The following is a 16,619-nucleotide window of genomic DNA, read 5'->3' as shown; positions in this document are numbered from 1 at the left end:
TGGCTGTGCCCCCCTCCCAGCTTCTTGTGCACCTCCAGCCTTCTCAGTCAGTAGAGCATGGAAAACTAAAAAGTCCTTGGCTAGTGTAAGCACTACTTAGCAACAAGTAAAACATCGGTGTGTTATCAACTTTGTTCTCATCCTAAATCCAAACCACAGCACTGTGCCAGCTACTAGGAAGGAAATTAACTCTATCCCTGCCGAAACCAGGACACCATGGTATCTAAAGCATCTTCATGGGGCAGGCAGACATCACAAAGAACTAGGGGAGATCCACATTTATCTGAATGGCAGCTGGAAGCACAAGTATACCTTATGGCACTAGACACAGTTTGATAGCTGAATCCTATTGAGACCCACTGAGTATCATGGTCACACTTTTTTTTAATTAAAAAAATAGGCTTGGTAAAGCCCTTTCTCTTGGTTAGAAGGAATCTGTCGGATTCCTTCCTGAGGAGTTGGCAATTTCTCTTCCCTTTCTTTAGCCTTCAATTTTCATTAGCACTGTTATGTGGAAGGAGTAACAAAACTGCCTCAAATATTTCTCCTTCTCTTTCCCTTTTCCAAAAGCAGCAGCACAAGGGGGTGCCAAAATGAGCGCCTTCATTAGCAGGCTGTTTATAACAAAAGGGCATGTTAAACACAAATCTGCCCTGCGGATAATTTGTTAAACTGCTCCTGTAGTCAGAAATGTGGTCAGGCAGTGATGTCCTGGTGCAGTTAATCACCCATCAGCAGACACCTGTAATGTCTTTTGCAAAGGAAGCCTTCGTGGTACAAGATGGCACAGGGAAACGGGAAAGTAAGACAGGTTTCAGCAGCACTGGAAAGAAGAGAGACTTTCTGAGAGACTGTAGGGCTGTTATAAATCACATAACATGACAGCTGCTCTTCAGTTATGGTTTCAGTATTTCATCACAGTGGCATAAGCCATACTGTAGAAACAGCTCTTTGTTCCCCCTGCTAGTGGCTTGTTCATGTTATAGATTTTAGCTTCATCCAGCTTCTAGCTGAGGGACTTAGAACCAGTTACAAAGGGACAAAAATAGAGCAGAAGCAGCTCAAACAGGATTTAGGTGCTAAGTCCAAAACTGCAGTCCAAAAACTCTACAGGCACCTAAACCTGTAGGTTTTTAGAACTTGCCAGTCTCCTCTTTAGATTTGGCAGTTTCCCATACACCTGCAGTTCTTCTACAGCCCAACACCACTTCCCTCTTGCCCTTTGGCCCCATCAGTCTTGGATTCCCCTCTGCAAAGCTTCAGCAGAAGAGAAGGGTGCCCCACAGCAAGGTTGAAGGTCTCCTGAGGAACCTCTTGGGAGAGGAGGTGACTTGCATTCTGTTGTTTTCTTTTAAAATAAAAAAGAGAGAGCCCAGATGAGATTTGCTGGAGAACAGAAGTTAATGTCTCTCCTTATGAGGAGATCCTGAGACCTATCTGTCCCATGGCCAAGTTTTGGAGTGGGGCAGGAAATCAAATACTTCTTACTAGTAGTGCCCTACTAGAAGGTAGATTTTGGGGTAGATTTGAGGATCTTTCAGCCCTGGGGGATTGAATTCTGTGATGGGAAGAAGACATTTAAAAAGTGGGTAGGTGTACAAGGACTTCACTGACTCCAGCACATCCCAGGAAACTGAGAATCAGCCTTCAGATTTGGAAGGACTCTTCTCAGTTGCATGGCAGGAGTCAGTTTGCTACTATCCCTCACTCTGTTTCTGGGCATAGACCTCTGTTCCTTGATGGGAGGAAAGAGTGGCAGACAGAAGGTAGTTTAGAAGACTGCCAGAGTAAGAAGACATGCAAATGTTGTTCATTCTTCATACTAGCAAGAGAGTGAGGTTTTTGCCTTTCAAAATACCTGAAGAAACAGATGCTATACTTGCTCCCCATGTCAGCATTTGACTTAGACAAATCAGAGAAGGTTTCTGATGTGTTCTTTCCAGCAGGGAATACACTGCAGCTGCTCCAGCTTATTCTGGACTTTACGCCTGAAGTAGGATCAGCTACTGTTTGAGGTAAAGCAACAAAAGTTACTTTCAGCTTCTCCCCAGGATGAGTTTTCTTACTCTTCATCCCCTTTTTCAGAACAAAAAAGCTACTTAGAGAAATATTAATAACAGTTGTTTAAAGAAAAAGCTATTTGAGCTGTTACATAAATTGCGTAAGCCACTGTATGATTTCAAAATCACATTATTTGCCTTATTTGAAGGCATAACACTCTTTCTCTGAAATGAAAATGTCAGAACACAGCAGAAGTGGCTCAGAAGAGCCTGAATATAACATCAGCTGTACTTTCTTCCTCCCTCTCAATTCTGAACAAATATAGCCAGTATTTTCAATAGGGTTAAGTATGCAGAGGCTAGGCCAGGTTGCGAGCAGACCTAACTTCTCATTCATGCATCAAGGAGAAAAAGAAAGCATTGTATCCTGAAGCCTTCAAAGTGAAAAAGCACTTCAGGCTTGGACTTTGCACAGCCACCTGCTTCTATTAGCTGTAAGGAAAAAAAGGCAGGTTCACATAATGTTTTTCACTGCAAATACTATCCGCCTAAATATGGCAAGTACTCACTCTCTGTGCTCTCTGTGCACACCTCAGTGAGCTATTGGAGCTGAAAACCTCTCGCCAGTGATTGCACTTAATGACTCTTCTCTCACTTAAACAATTCACTGTATAAGGGTGTGAAGCCATCTACTTTTATTCCTTGGAGAGCTATTGAATTCATTGTCATGACAAAGATTCCTTGCCTACATTGTAACAAAAGAGGAGGAAAGACAAAAGAGGAGATGCTACGATTAAAATGGACACACTACCTGGGTTATTACAACTTTCCATCTCTCCTGGTAACTCCTGTCTCCTCAGACCCTTGGCACCCGGCATGTTCCTCACTATGCCCTCATGACATGATCTGACGAACTCTGGAACGTCCTCTTCCCCCATCAGTCCAGGAAAAGACAAGCCCAGGAAGCACGGGAAGGAGTCCAAATGAGTGGCAATCCTGGAGCTCCTGGCTTCTTGAAAACTACTTGGATCTTCAGTAGAGCTAGGGTAAGAGCTGTTTCTATACCTTGGATCACTACAGCTTCCTAAGAACTGGCTCTAAGACACAGTGTACGACAGGAATCTCCCAAAACATCACCACACGTTCTTAACTAAAAGATTAAAGCCAGAAGGGTATTCTTGTGTCTTCCATCCTCAAGTGTTCAATTTCACCCAGACACCTCTAAATGAAGTGTGAAGATTGAGATTAGCCCTAAGCACCCCTTTTCTGAGGAGACTAAACTCTCAGTCATAGATAACCAGGTGCCAAGAATCCAAAGCCTCCTCAAAGTCACAAAGATGATGTCCACATGGCTAAATGAACCACCCCAGGGTGTGGAATCTCCTCAGCTCCCTTCCACCTTTAGCTCTGCTGACCAAATATAACTTTGAGTAAGATACACCAGGGAGGCATCCAAGGTAGACAGTAGTCTGTCTCCATACTGCTACAAGGTGGTGCTGGAGCCTCAGCGACATGCCTTCAGGTATAAGGGATCTCTCATGTGTGAGGGGAAGGTGAGATGATAGAACAAACCCCTGTGACATACCGAGTTCATTAATTATCTGGGGAATGGCAGACAAACACCCAGTGTGTGTAGCTAAGAACATCTTAGTAGTACATCCGTCAGAACAGCTGCAGCTTAACCAACCTGAAGATGACTTTTGCCTTGAGAATTAAATAATTTTCAGCAATAAAAGTATGAGATCATGCAAAATAATGAGTATAGTTCAAGCAGCAGGCAGAAGCAGCTCTGGAGCATCCTGCTACTCCAGGTGAAGTCTTCCCCTCTGAGAGTCCCCAGACCATAGGCCTACATATGCCACCTCCCATATTCACCTGTCTCCTTTACCTATCAGAGCAGTGACTTTTATTTGTGATCAAGTCCTGTTTGAGTGACTTATTGTGAAGCTCTCTGCACTCACCACTCTACAAAGCCCATGATGACCCTAGAGGGGGGATAAATGGATCCCTCCTTCCCTCTCCCATACAGTCAACACCTCACAGTGCTGACAGGGGATTCCTCTCCCTCTTGTCCCATGGTGTGACCCGCCTGTCCCTTCGCCCTTTGGATCGGTTCCAACAAGGGCTTTGGACAAGTTGCAAGGGAAGTGTTTGCTCAATTGCTGCCCATGTTTAGGATCTCAGCCAACTTCTTGGATTCTGACTCCTGAGTCTTCCAAAACGTCAGGGGTTTGCCCTGCTCTCTCAGGCCCTGGCTGAGATGGAGAGCAGAGTATTGGCTCTGACAGAAAGCTCTGGCTAAAGACTGCCCTGAAATAAATGGGGCAAAAAATTTCTAGCTTCCTCACCTGGATGAAAGACTCCCCAAAGAACTAGTCTATTAAAATGCACTCTTTTTTCAGTTTTTGCTGTGCGTGTTACTGAGAGTCCAGATTTCTTTCTGCTTTCCAGTTTGGTCTTTGTTGTTGTTATTGTTGTGTTTTAAAGGAGTCTGTTAGATATGAGAAACTGTATGTCTCAGCACACAGTGCCTGGCTCATAAGTGCATAGGAGTGCCAGGCCTGGGAACATCATTAGCAGACTTGTTTAGAGAAAAGGGTTAGTTAACCACAAAACTGCTCTGCTGATAATTTGTTTAACTGCTCCCCTGGTCAGAAGTGTGGTCAGGCTCACAGCATCCAGGAGCTGTTAATCACCTGTCAGCGGGCTCTTGCAGCGTCTTCTGCAATTGCGGCCCTTGTCGTTTGAGGCCCTGTCAGCAAGGGAAATGAAAAGAGCAATATTCATAAAGCTTTCAAGAGAGCGAGAGCAGAGCTGTGGCTGAATTTCATCTGTGGTGTATCTCATCTGGGAGTGCATTTAATTTGCTAACAGAAACCCCAATTCTTATGGCAGTAAGGGATCATGCAATTAGCATTATTTTGCAGCTGAATTTTTAATGAACCCATACAGCCTGTCTTTCTTTTTCTGTTACTCCACCTCGTCCCTTACAACTTCTGAACATGTGGGCCAATTTCAACAAAACTGGACACATGGGAGAAGTCTTGTGCATATTAAGTTCCTACATCTCACAAAAATAGGGCAGATGACGGATAGAAGAAAGAGTGCTTAATGCCCCTCCTGGGAGAATACTTTCAGTGCAATCTCAGCTCTTATGTACCTGAGACAACATCTATCTCCTGAGAGGAGTCCAAGTGTCTCAGTTGCAAAAAAACCTCAAGTTTGCATCTTATTAGAGACATCAGAGAACCCGGTGTTAGGACCCAGTCCCAGGCTCCTGGTCTGTTAGGACTGCTGTGGTCTTGCATTGAAGCAGGGCTGGGGTCTGAACCCAGATCTGATCTGCCACGTGAGTCTCTGCACTGGAAAACAGTCTCTGCTCCACAGAGTTACAATCTGAAAGGAGATGTGGGCCAAAGCACACCAGCAACTGAGGAGAAGTGGAAATGGCTGAGGACACTGCTGAGAGACATGCGAGTTTCATTAATCAGCCCTAGTGATTCAGGACAGGAAAGAAGATGCCGTGTTTGACAAGACCGTCACCATGAAGGTTCGCTCTGGGATGATCGAGCATAGAAGCACTTAAAAATATTGTGATCGAGTCATCCGCTCACTTCATTTTCTCAATAGTTGGTGCTTGATCCCATACCTAGGCACAGCTCCAGTCCCCGACTCTCTCTAAATATCTGCCTTGCCAATTAAACATGGGGTATCCTGGAGTATAAGGATCCATACTGAGCATCCTCCTCCTTCTGCCCACTCCTTGCAAAACCAGCCCCAGTCTTCTCCAGCTAACTCCCTCCACTCCAAACTCAGTACCTGACCTCCAGGCAAGGTCTCCTTGTCTGCCCGCACTGCCTGGTGGACCTCACTGCACTCCTTGCCTGAGTCCATCTTCCAGAAGCTTCTGCATACCAGATGCCACCAAGGCCTGCTCTCAAAACCCTTTATCCTGCCAACACCCACACAGAGACGTCTCCTCTTCCCCCTCTGTCACTGAGCCCTGTGGCTATCTTGCTTTAACCAGTGACTTTTGCTCTTCCTTGTGAAGCAACAGCACTGACACATTTTGTCCTTTCCCTTTTCTTCCATCTTAGGTTGTCATCCCACTTCACAGCAGGGATGGAAAGGGAGAGAGAGCCAAATTTTAGTCCATCCCCACATGTTCTGCACCATGGATCCTGGTCCTGTTGGCTCAGTGTGTTATGAAGGAGGAAAGTGGAGAAGGAAAGACACAAAGGCTGGAAGCAATTCCCCTGTGTTACTCTCATGCCCAATTTGTAACCTTCACTGTGGGGTGCCCCTTTCTTTAGGAATCACTTACCCAGGGTCACTAGATTCATTGCCTTTTTGGGGCTAGAGGAGTCCCACATGATCCCTCAGACAGATGTGCTGAAGAGCACAGCACACTTTACTGATGCCCAAACAGTCCTTATCAATGAGTCATTTGAACCAGAGCTGGGTCCTGCTCCCTCCCCTCAGCACTGGAAAACTTCTCAGGGCTATGCCTGCAAATCAGAGAGGGGAAAAAACAGTGCTGGCCATGAGAATTAAGAGCAGAGAGGGGAACTGCAGCTTTAAGTCTGTATTAGAGGTATGTTTTACCCTTTCCCTGAGGAAAAAGAGGAAAACATGGAAGTACAAAGTAAATGCATATTTCCAGGAAAAATGCTATGTGATTAAGCGATAAGTTTTGACCACTTGGTGGTGGGTATTTCGTCACACAGGAAATTACTGTTAAGGGTCACTGTGCGCTAATTAAGCTTTATTTGCTCCGCATCACCTCATCGCACCCCACAGCGTGTGCACTGCCTTAACTCGGTCTCCGCACATCCAGTTCTGGGCACACACAGAGAACTGCTGTAATGCTGCTCTGTCTGCCATGCGGAGCACTGCTCCCCGGCCATGCTGGCAGGCCATGCTGCGCTGGGAGCTGCAGGCTCCGCTCCTCACCCCTACAGCCACGACTTGAGTACATAAGAGCACCACCTCGCGTCTGTCCTAGAAAGAAATGCCCGGCTCCGCTGCTTTCTGCTGCGGCCTTTTGGGGCTGTGTTTTGCCAGACGATGTATACACGTTTTTGAGAGCAAGCATAACCTTGTAAGGAGCAAATCCATGGCTCTCCTCTCCTGATAAGCACAGCTCTTCCTTTACATGGAGCAGATGAGGACTGTTTATTTAACCACTGTTTTACATAACACAATAAAGCAGTGTGTATAAAGGTGCAGGGGGACGTTTTGGGTTAACAGCTTAGCTCGCCTTGACAGCAATCAGTCGGTGAAGTTTGCAGCAGCAATTCTGGCAACTACCTTGATCTCTCTAAGGTGAGCTCATGTCAGTCATTGCTAGCTGCAATTTCCAAACCAGCTCCATCATGCTGCTTTACTGCATGAGCCTGCTGCAGAGGGAAAAGTGGGCCATATGTTTAGAAGTCACTGCAAAGCCCCAGTGAGCCCACGGGAATCCGTACGTTGATTTTGATGGGCTTTAGACTGGACTGTTATGCTCCAGAAGCCTGGTAAGGCAGAACAGTCATTTCAGTAAGGCTGTGCTCAGGCACATGAGGCAGTGTTAGTGAACAGGATGAATCAAAGTGGCAAGGAATAGATGGAGAGTGACTTTGGGGGTAATTAGATATATCAGCGATGTGGGATTCAGACCAATACTCAGTGTGCACTGGAGACCCTCCCTGCTCCTCTGCATGGGGAAATCCTGTTTGGCTTCCACCTGGATGCAGGTGTATCCCTGCTCTGGAGCTGGGGGCTGTGGTGAATGCAAGCCTCTGAGTGACTATTTATCCAGGCCAGACATAAGCTAGACAATATCTATTGCTTACACTACTCTGGAAGCTTCGGGACTTAATTTTCAGAACAGCCAGTAAGCAGAGCCATGGGAACCAGATCCAGTCCTGCTCTGGTGGGTTCCGAGGCCATCAGGGACTTACAAGCCTCTCGGTTGATCTCCTACAAAACTGAGTCCATAAACCTCACCCAGAGTTGCCTGCAAGCAGGCCAAGAAGATGCGGGGAATGAGGCTAGGCCTTCAGAGCCGGGCTGGCTGGTTTTCTACTGAACTTCCTGCCAGTTACAACAATGGGACCCCAGGGGCTTCAGATGTTTTGCACCACAGTGTACATATAATATCATTTGGCCATGCCTTTCCAAGCTGTATCTTGGTTAAGCCCAAATATTTCTGCCTACTCAGTACTCATGCTAACTACTAAATAAAAAGGACTGTTGCCAGCATGTAAAAGATATATGTAACGTTGATCTGTCAAACCTGGACCCTGGCAAAGCTTTCTGAGACTGTAGACCAGAGCATATGCCTACAAGCATGATTTCTGTTTCCTTGTTGCCAAGGGACTCATGTCTATCTTATTTAGTTTATTTGTGGGAAGGAAAAAAATGGTCAATAAACATAAAATGCAACAAAAGAAAATGCCAAACTAACTCTGACAGGCTTTCTTCATACCGCTTCCTTTTGTAGAGAAACAGCATCTGTCCACTTAAATTAGAGCAAAATATTGAGAAGATGTTTCCTAATGAGCTGGCAAATAAAGATGCCAAAGGGGTGAGAGCTGAACTCTGGAGATGATATTAGCTTTTTCCCCCCAATTCAAATTCAGTCTTTATTATTATTATTTTTGCTTCTTCTTTGCATTTCATTTGGCAATGGACTTTTACAAGAAGTAAGCTTTTTAGTGTTCTCCCTTCCGTGAACTCAGACTGAACACAGCCAAAATTAACTTCTCCCTGGGAGGTGAAGATAGAAGAAAAGGAAACTAATCTTCATTTCCTACCTCTGTCCCCCTGACATTCTATCCTTTATTTGCAAGGCCCTCACATCATCTGCATATAAGAAAGAGAAAGAAAATAATATATCAAATTGGAATCCACCGTCTGTAAATATTTATCCACTTTACAATGGCATTGCCATAAGTAGTTTGATTTCTCATCTACTCCAGATTGCACTGCTGTAGGAAAAGTAACCTCTTTAGCCCACCACTGAATTCTGTGATTCATCAGTGAAACAACAGGGTTTTGGAGGGTTCAAAGTATTTCCTTTCTAGTCTGACAATACAAAGAAAAAAAGGAGTTGTTTCTGAGGAGGGGCCAAAGGGAGGAAGGAGAGGTTTGCTGTTCAAAGCAAAGAATCTATTGAAAACAATGGAATAAATTGACTTTGATGATTTTTAGACAGACACTTTAGAAGGTGCGTGCCTTTAGAAAGCAAAACAAATACTTAACTAGCATTTAGTTAAAATACTAGTAAGTATCTCTTTTGCACTTAGGCACCTAGTAGGGAGAGGTAGGAAATTTTGTAGATTCTGCTGGGAAATGTTCTGACTTCCTAAGTATAACACTTCTGATTTTATAATGCAATTTTTCTTACAGGTTATCTTTCAAATGTAGACAATATAAGTCTGTCATATTTTTGTTTATGCTGCAGTCAGATATAAAGGTTGTAAATTTGAGTTGATCACAAACCTTGTCTAAAGCACGTGTGCACTTCCATGACACTGTTTATCTTTAGTGTTTGGCCAGTTGAGATAACACGGTGGTGTGTCAAACACGTGACATGTGTTATCTAGATACCATGAACACTTTTGTTGCAGGGACATGTTGACACAGCGCTTTTGAGTAGATGAAGACAACATGATGGCTCCACTTATGCTAAGGAACAAGATGAGTGTTCTTATGTTAATCCTCCCCCATGCCTAACACTATCAGCTTGAGCTTGCAGGGTGGAACTGCTCAGATGAATTCAGCAATAGAAATGTTAAAAAACAAACAATCCTTATTTTGGGTATAAGAAGGATTTCATTTTGTTATTGTGGAATTAGAGAGAAAAAGGTAGCCAGTTCTTTTATATAGAAAACATGTACCTGCATGGGAACTTGCCTTTGGGTTGGTTTTTTTTAAAAATGTTCTTTTCCTTTGTTAAGAATAAAAGCACAGTATTTGAGAATAACAGGCTTGAGGACATTTGGAGTGAGAAAAATTAAGAAATACCGTTCTTAAGTTCGTTCTTGACCACTAGCACAAATCACAGCTGGCACCTCGCTAAACATCACATGACAAATTCTGTCATGCCTGTATACCTGACAAAATTGCAGTATTTCAGGTCTGCATCCTTGCTTGGGGCACTCTACAGTCCACTCTGCGTACACTACTGATATCCCTTGATATACAAGGAAGTCATAAAGGACAAATTTAGCTGGAAAACTGCATTTTTGGGAGTGCAGGGAGAAATGTAATCTCAAAAAAAATAGCTCTTTAAGAGCATGTCTACCCTGTGACATGGAAGAAAGCAGAGAAGGGCAGGAGTTGGTAGGGGTTTGAACTGGAAGTCCACTGAGCCCTGTGTGAAGGTATCAGATTAGGTCTGGAAGCACGACAGCCACATTTGTGGGATACCAATGCCAAGCTTCTCAGCTCCAAAGGCAGGACTGGAATGGGCTGATTTTTGGAGGTAACACTACAGAAACCAACCTAGGTCCAGCTGCCTCCCAGCCTCCCTCCCGTACAAACGATTTCAGGGGAGGTGAGGATTGCATGACAAATTCAATTAGAGATCAGCCTGAGGGGGAAAGAGGTTGTCAAAACAGATGATTAAAATGAATGCAGTTTGAAGCCAAGGGGAGTAACCAGCATTAAGTTGTGCCCACAAGCAAGGAAAAATAACGTGCTAGGAGCTACAAGGTGAAGTGGACTCACTTGTTTTTTTCATTGTGTTCCTTCAGTTTCTCATTTTCCTCCCCTCCCACTCTCTATAATGCTACTGCTTGGCTACACATTAAACACTTTGACGGTCACACAAAATCATCTAACATTTCCATGGCAGTGAAACACTAAAGCATAAACTGTTTATTTCTCCTGAAATTTGTAAGGAAAACAAACATTTTATAAGGCTCCAGTTCCCTCTGCCTTTTCCTCCCCTGTAGCCCCCAAAATTATTGCCAATGTAAAAGACGAAAGAGAAAATAGACCTTAAGTAAACAGAGTCATGAGTGTTATTTACTATCCACTGGTTATATGCCAAGGAGATATCAACCAAACAGACATTAGGAAAATATTTATCTAAGCATTAATATATTCTTTACACATGACACATTGCACATCATTATTTAGCTGGGCTGATAACACGGAAGCTTTACTAACAGCATATTTCTTCCTGTGCTTAGAAGTCTTTAAAGCATTTTTAAGCCTAGCAGTAAATCACAGCCTGGTTTGCAGATATATTCTGTATACACATCCATATTCCGCTTCAGCCCTTCTAATCACATGGCTGAACGTCCATGTCTTTTCTTCCTTGGTACTGGAATGTCATTTTTGTCTGTGCTTAGAAGTCTTTAAAGCATTTTTAAGCCTAGCAGTAAATCACAGCCTGGTTTGCAGATATATTCTGTATACACATCCATATTCCGCTTCAGCCCTTCTAGGCTGAACGCTGAACGTCCATGTCTTTTCTTCCTTGGTACTGGAATGTGTCATTGAAACATATTCCGCTTCAGCCCTTCTAATCACATGGCTGAACGTCCATGTCTTTTCTTCCTTGGTACTGGAATGTCATTTTTGTCATTGAAAAAGGAAAAGCAAAACAGACAATGTCTGCCACATCCAAAGTTCCTACTAAGATTCCCAGCTGCATCCATCTCCACTGCTTAATGAGGGGACTAATCAGGTGAAGCAGATCAGATAATACAAGAACTAAGATAAATCTGAAGAGACTCCTGAACAAATCAAGAAAGCCTTTAAAATGTCTAAAGTACTCTACTGTTCCAGAGCTGGGAAGTGGTGGGCTTATCCTGGTGATCTGTCAATATATCTGTCCCTAGGACAAAACCCAAGAATTCTTATTTTTGGTCTTATTCTCTTTTTTTTTTTTCCCTAAGTTTGGCAGATGAAAATGTTTGGATAATTCCCATCTGTCCTAGACAAGGAGAGGAACCTTTGGCTGTTCAGACTGTTCCTGTGTAATAAATACCAATTCGTAAATACAAGAGTTAAAGCAAACCTGATCATATTGATTGGAAATGGCATTAATGGGCACAGAATTAGAGGCATGGATTTCTTAACTGTTTAGTCAGCATAAAAGATGTGGAACCCACTGACCATGGGACACCATGGACTGAGTTCTGAAGGGGAGGAAGAAGAGGGACAAAGCATGGACGTGGATGGATCAGAGTGGGGCCCTAAGTTTCCTTGCATCAGACCTCACACCAACCGCACCAGGACTTTGAGCCCTTTACAGTGTTGTTTTCAGCAACAAGCCTAGGGGAAAGACAAAGGTGTGGACACACAGCGTCCCATAACTCAGCACTGATCTGAAACATTTCTTCATACTTCTCAATGATGCCATTTAGCCAACCCTTTCTCTAAGCATTAACAAAACATTAAAAGACTCCAGATCTTACTGTGCCTGTTTTATATGGAAAGCTGGAGCCTGGAGAACTTTAGTGACACCGTCAGAGTCGGTGACACTCTCAGGAACAGAAACTGAGTCGTGACTCCTCTTGTCCTGTCTGAACTCCCAGGCCCTCATCAAAGAGCCTGGACAGTCTTTGCAGCTACAGATTTGTGCAGCGATCCATAGGGACTCGTAAAGGCTAAAGCTGCCTTTAAAAATGACTTCTTAGGCATGCAAAGGCATAAAGTTAAAACTTTCTGAGATAAGTTGTAACTTACAGCTCCAGCACATGCCTGACTACTAATCCATCTTTTCAGTGAAAAACGTCACAAGGAATTGCAATCATTCTCTTTATAACAGCAAGATCCACAGGCCACTGAGTCCAACGGCATCCCGCTTTCACTTAGTTAGGGATTTGTCATGCTTTCTGACAAAGGGTTGACTTAATAATGTTCTAATAATTTATCATGTTAAGAAGAGAAATAAAGAAGGGAATTGTTAACACAGTGAGATTTCCCACACACACTTAAAGGTTTGAAACCTGGGTCCTGCTACCTCTCTGTGCCATTGGTTGATGACACATGTAATGACTTGCATCTGGGACCTGATTTTCCAGCTCTTGAATCAAAAGGGAAACTTCAAACCCCCCAAAATCTCTAAGACTACTGAAGTTAGTGGATTGTTCCAATTAGGCTTATGAATCTTGGTTTGCAGTTTACCAATAATAGCACACTTCAGCCATACATTTGACAGAAAGGGAAGGGGAAAAAAAAGTCTGCACATTGTTTCCCAATGAGAAACTCTAGAAGAGATAAGAACATTTCAGAAATAACTGATAAGCTACATCCTGCTGTTGTTTGTTTTTATTTATATTAATGGATTAGCTGAGCTGAATCAAGGATTCAGGGTGAGGAATGTCTCCAAGATGAAGGGGAAGACAGCGTTCATGTGAGTGGTGTTCCACTGGCAGAATGGACTGAACATTGCCTGTTGATTTAATGGCAAGAGTAAGGTTTGCTTAAGGAAGTGAGGCTTCATCTCATAAATTCATAGATTTATTTTTAAGCCCAGATGGGATTATTATCCTCGGACTGGTCTCCTGTGTGGCAAAGGTTTTCAGCAGCACCTGCCTCAAGCCCACAACTTCTGTTTGAGTTGTAACACCTCTCTTAGGACTGTAAGCAGTCTGGATTGAGATACTCCAAATGACAGAGACTGCACCTTCTCCCAGAAAACTTCTTCCATTTCAATGCAACATTAATAGTCTAGCAAGATTCGTAACTTGTACTTGAATTACAGGTGGCAATAACAATACTCCAGCATGGTGTATTTAGTTTGTTTAGAAAGTCTGCTACCATGTGTTTTGCTAGTATCTTTCCCATGCTTAAGCTGACACCAGTTAATTTTGTTTCCTACATACCTCTGGGATATACATCTCTAGCCTAACTGGTGGAAAATTGGTTGTTGATGCTCAGGAAATAACTGATTTTCCATCTATTATAATGTGGCCTTTCTGAAAGTATACGCTGCTGATATACAAACCACTGATTACAGTTTTTAGTTAACAAATGGGTTTTGTCAATTGCCCCAGGCACTGCCTAACAAAGTTGTGCTTAACGGCTAAGAAGACCGATTTCTTTGGGGATATTGCTTAAATGGAGCACAGATCTAGCGTACACAACAGTTGCTATTCATCAGGCACTGGGAAAAAAAGCCTGGCAGAAAGCCAGAAATGTAAAGCAGCCCTATAAGTTGGCAGAGTAGTTTATAATTACTGCTATTAAAATATACACACATGCATATATATACATGCATACACATATGTGAGATTTGCTGAGATATAAAATGCTGATGCTAACTTCAGGGCAATATTTCTACGATGATTTCATTCCATGATTAAGTATTTCGGAAGGAAGATACAAGATATTAATTAAAGCAGAGGATAAATACCTTCTTAATTAGCTGATGAAATACAATTTGCATGGAAGTGAATTCTTTTTAATAACTGCTGAATGTGCCTAGGGCAATGTTTCAGCACGTCCCCAGCTTTTCCCTTCTGTCATCCTCAGGGAATTCTAAATAAATGTTTAGAGACTAATTCTGATCTTGCTCACTGTTTTTCTGAATTCATTTCACTTTGGTGGAATTACTCCGGTCTGAGAAATCAGAAGGGGAAATCAGGCCAGCTGATTTTGCTGCTTTTTCTTCCCCTTCCTCCTGCACAGCAGAGTGAAAAGAACTACTCAGACCAATGAAGGGATGAGATATCCTAGGTCTGAACACAGAAGGAAGCAAGAGAGATGCTACTGAATGGGTGGGCTTTAATAATGACGATGCTATTATCATGTAAAACCTCTTTTGGGCCTGTTTGCTCACCCCCTTAGTTTTCTGACTCCATTAGATATTCCCTGCTTAGACATATGCCAGCCCAGAAACTTTGAAGAAGGATATTCTTGCAGCTATGGAATTGCCAGCGGCTGAGAGATATCCTTGTTCATTTGGTTTTGCTATGTTTTGGTTTTGGTAGCATCTTTGCCTCATCTAACAGCCTGCAAGTAGTGCTAGCTTAATATGCAGATGCTGAATATTTTACTTTAACATCTATGATCAACATGTGGTCCCAGGTCATCTCTTTTCAGCACACTACTCATACTCTGCTCTGAAGTTGGGATTATTCATTTCCTTGTGGCCTCTTCTGTGTCATTTATCACAAAAGAATCCAAGCATTTCAGAAATGATGATGATAATGGGTTTGTTTCCACAGCTTACTGGTGAGGAGGTTGGCTAGTGTCACGGCTGCTTTATGGATGGGTAATGGATGCACAGATGTATTAAGATCCACATTTCTCCCAAGCCTGAGAAATACAAATGGCCTGTGATTTGATTTTTCAGCTGATAGTGCATCCTGGCTCATGGCATATGTTCTGACTACCTTTACCACAGGTAAAACTGTGAAAGCTCAGGACTTCCATAAACCCAAGCTTTGCAAAGCCAGGACTCATCTAAATAACTTTTAGTGAGAAACTGATTTAAGGATTTGCCCAGAGCCAGATCACAACATGGTAGCATGTTCTGCCTCCTCCAGAACCACAGGCTGAGCTTTTGGCTGCACTTTTCTCATCCCTTTCTCACATTTGCACCTTCTCAGTCTTACAAGACCTCTGTATCAGCATGGCCAAAATAAGCATCTCTAAGACTGTAGAAAAGACAATTGATGCCTTTACAGGTGGCATCTGCTGGTTTCCTGGAGCCTCCTAGGGAGTACTGGACGTGGTCCAAGTTCCCATACTATGGAAATCCCACTCTGAATCTCTGACCTCATGAACGTTTTGGAGTTTGCTTTCTCTTTCACTACTTCTTCCTTCTAATGCAAGTGGTGCCTGGCACCATGTAGGCAACAAAACTGTAGTTCTGGGGTTTTTTCTGACCTTCCCAGTTAGGGCTTTGCTGGCAGCAGAGGCAGATGTGTCCAGAAGATAACTTATTTCTATCTGCAGAGTGAGACTTTCCTGTGCACTAAAAAAATGACTAGAGTTTGGGGTTGGGAGGATTATGCATATAATCATCTGAGACAGTAAAGACTGTCATAAAAAGAGACTGAATTAATGTTTTCAGGGGCATTTGGCTTCATTATTAAACAGCTAACAAAAGAAATACAGAGACTGCATTATCTGGATGGGACGGACTTCAGCCATCTAAACAAAGGCCAGATCAGCCAGCTCCACAAGTAAGTTGTCATCTCAGCAGAGCACATTAATAAAGGCAGTTTGCCCCTGGGACATGAGGTCTCTGCTGACAGCTGAGGAATGGGAAAAGCCAGGTATTACAGGCCCTGTTATAAGCTCATATACGAGTGAGGTGTTGTAAGTGGTCTCTTCTTCCTGTTCTTTCCAGAGATCTCCATTTTCCTCATTCTGTTCCCCCTGACAGAAATTCAGAACAAAAGAGGAAATGGAAATGTCAAATTAGCTATTATTTCTTTCACCATGCTGTAACTAGAAGGGGGAAGCTTTACAGGGAGGGAGGAGACAGCAGAGGTATTCACAAGCCATAATGTGCCAGCTTCAAACAACAGCCCCCAAGTTTATGCTTTTCAGATTTTTTGAGATCGATATTTGTGGGTTTTACACAAGCAAAATAATGTATTAATTTTCCCCTCTACACACATTCTGGGAGTTTTTTCTTGTTTTCTTTTAGTGCAATAATGT

Source organism: Aptenodytes forsteri, unplaced genomic scaffold (genome assembly GCF_000699145.1).
Source record: "Aptenodytes forsteri isolate BGI_AS27 unplaced genomic scaffold, ASM69914v1 Scaffold119, whole genome shotgun sequence".
In the NCBI taxonomy this organism is placed as follows: Eukaryota; Metazoa; Chordata; class Aves; order Sphenisciformes; family Spheniscidae; genus Aptenodytes; species Aptenodytes forsteri.
Note: the sequence above shows the minus strand (reverse complement) of the source record.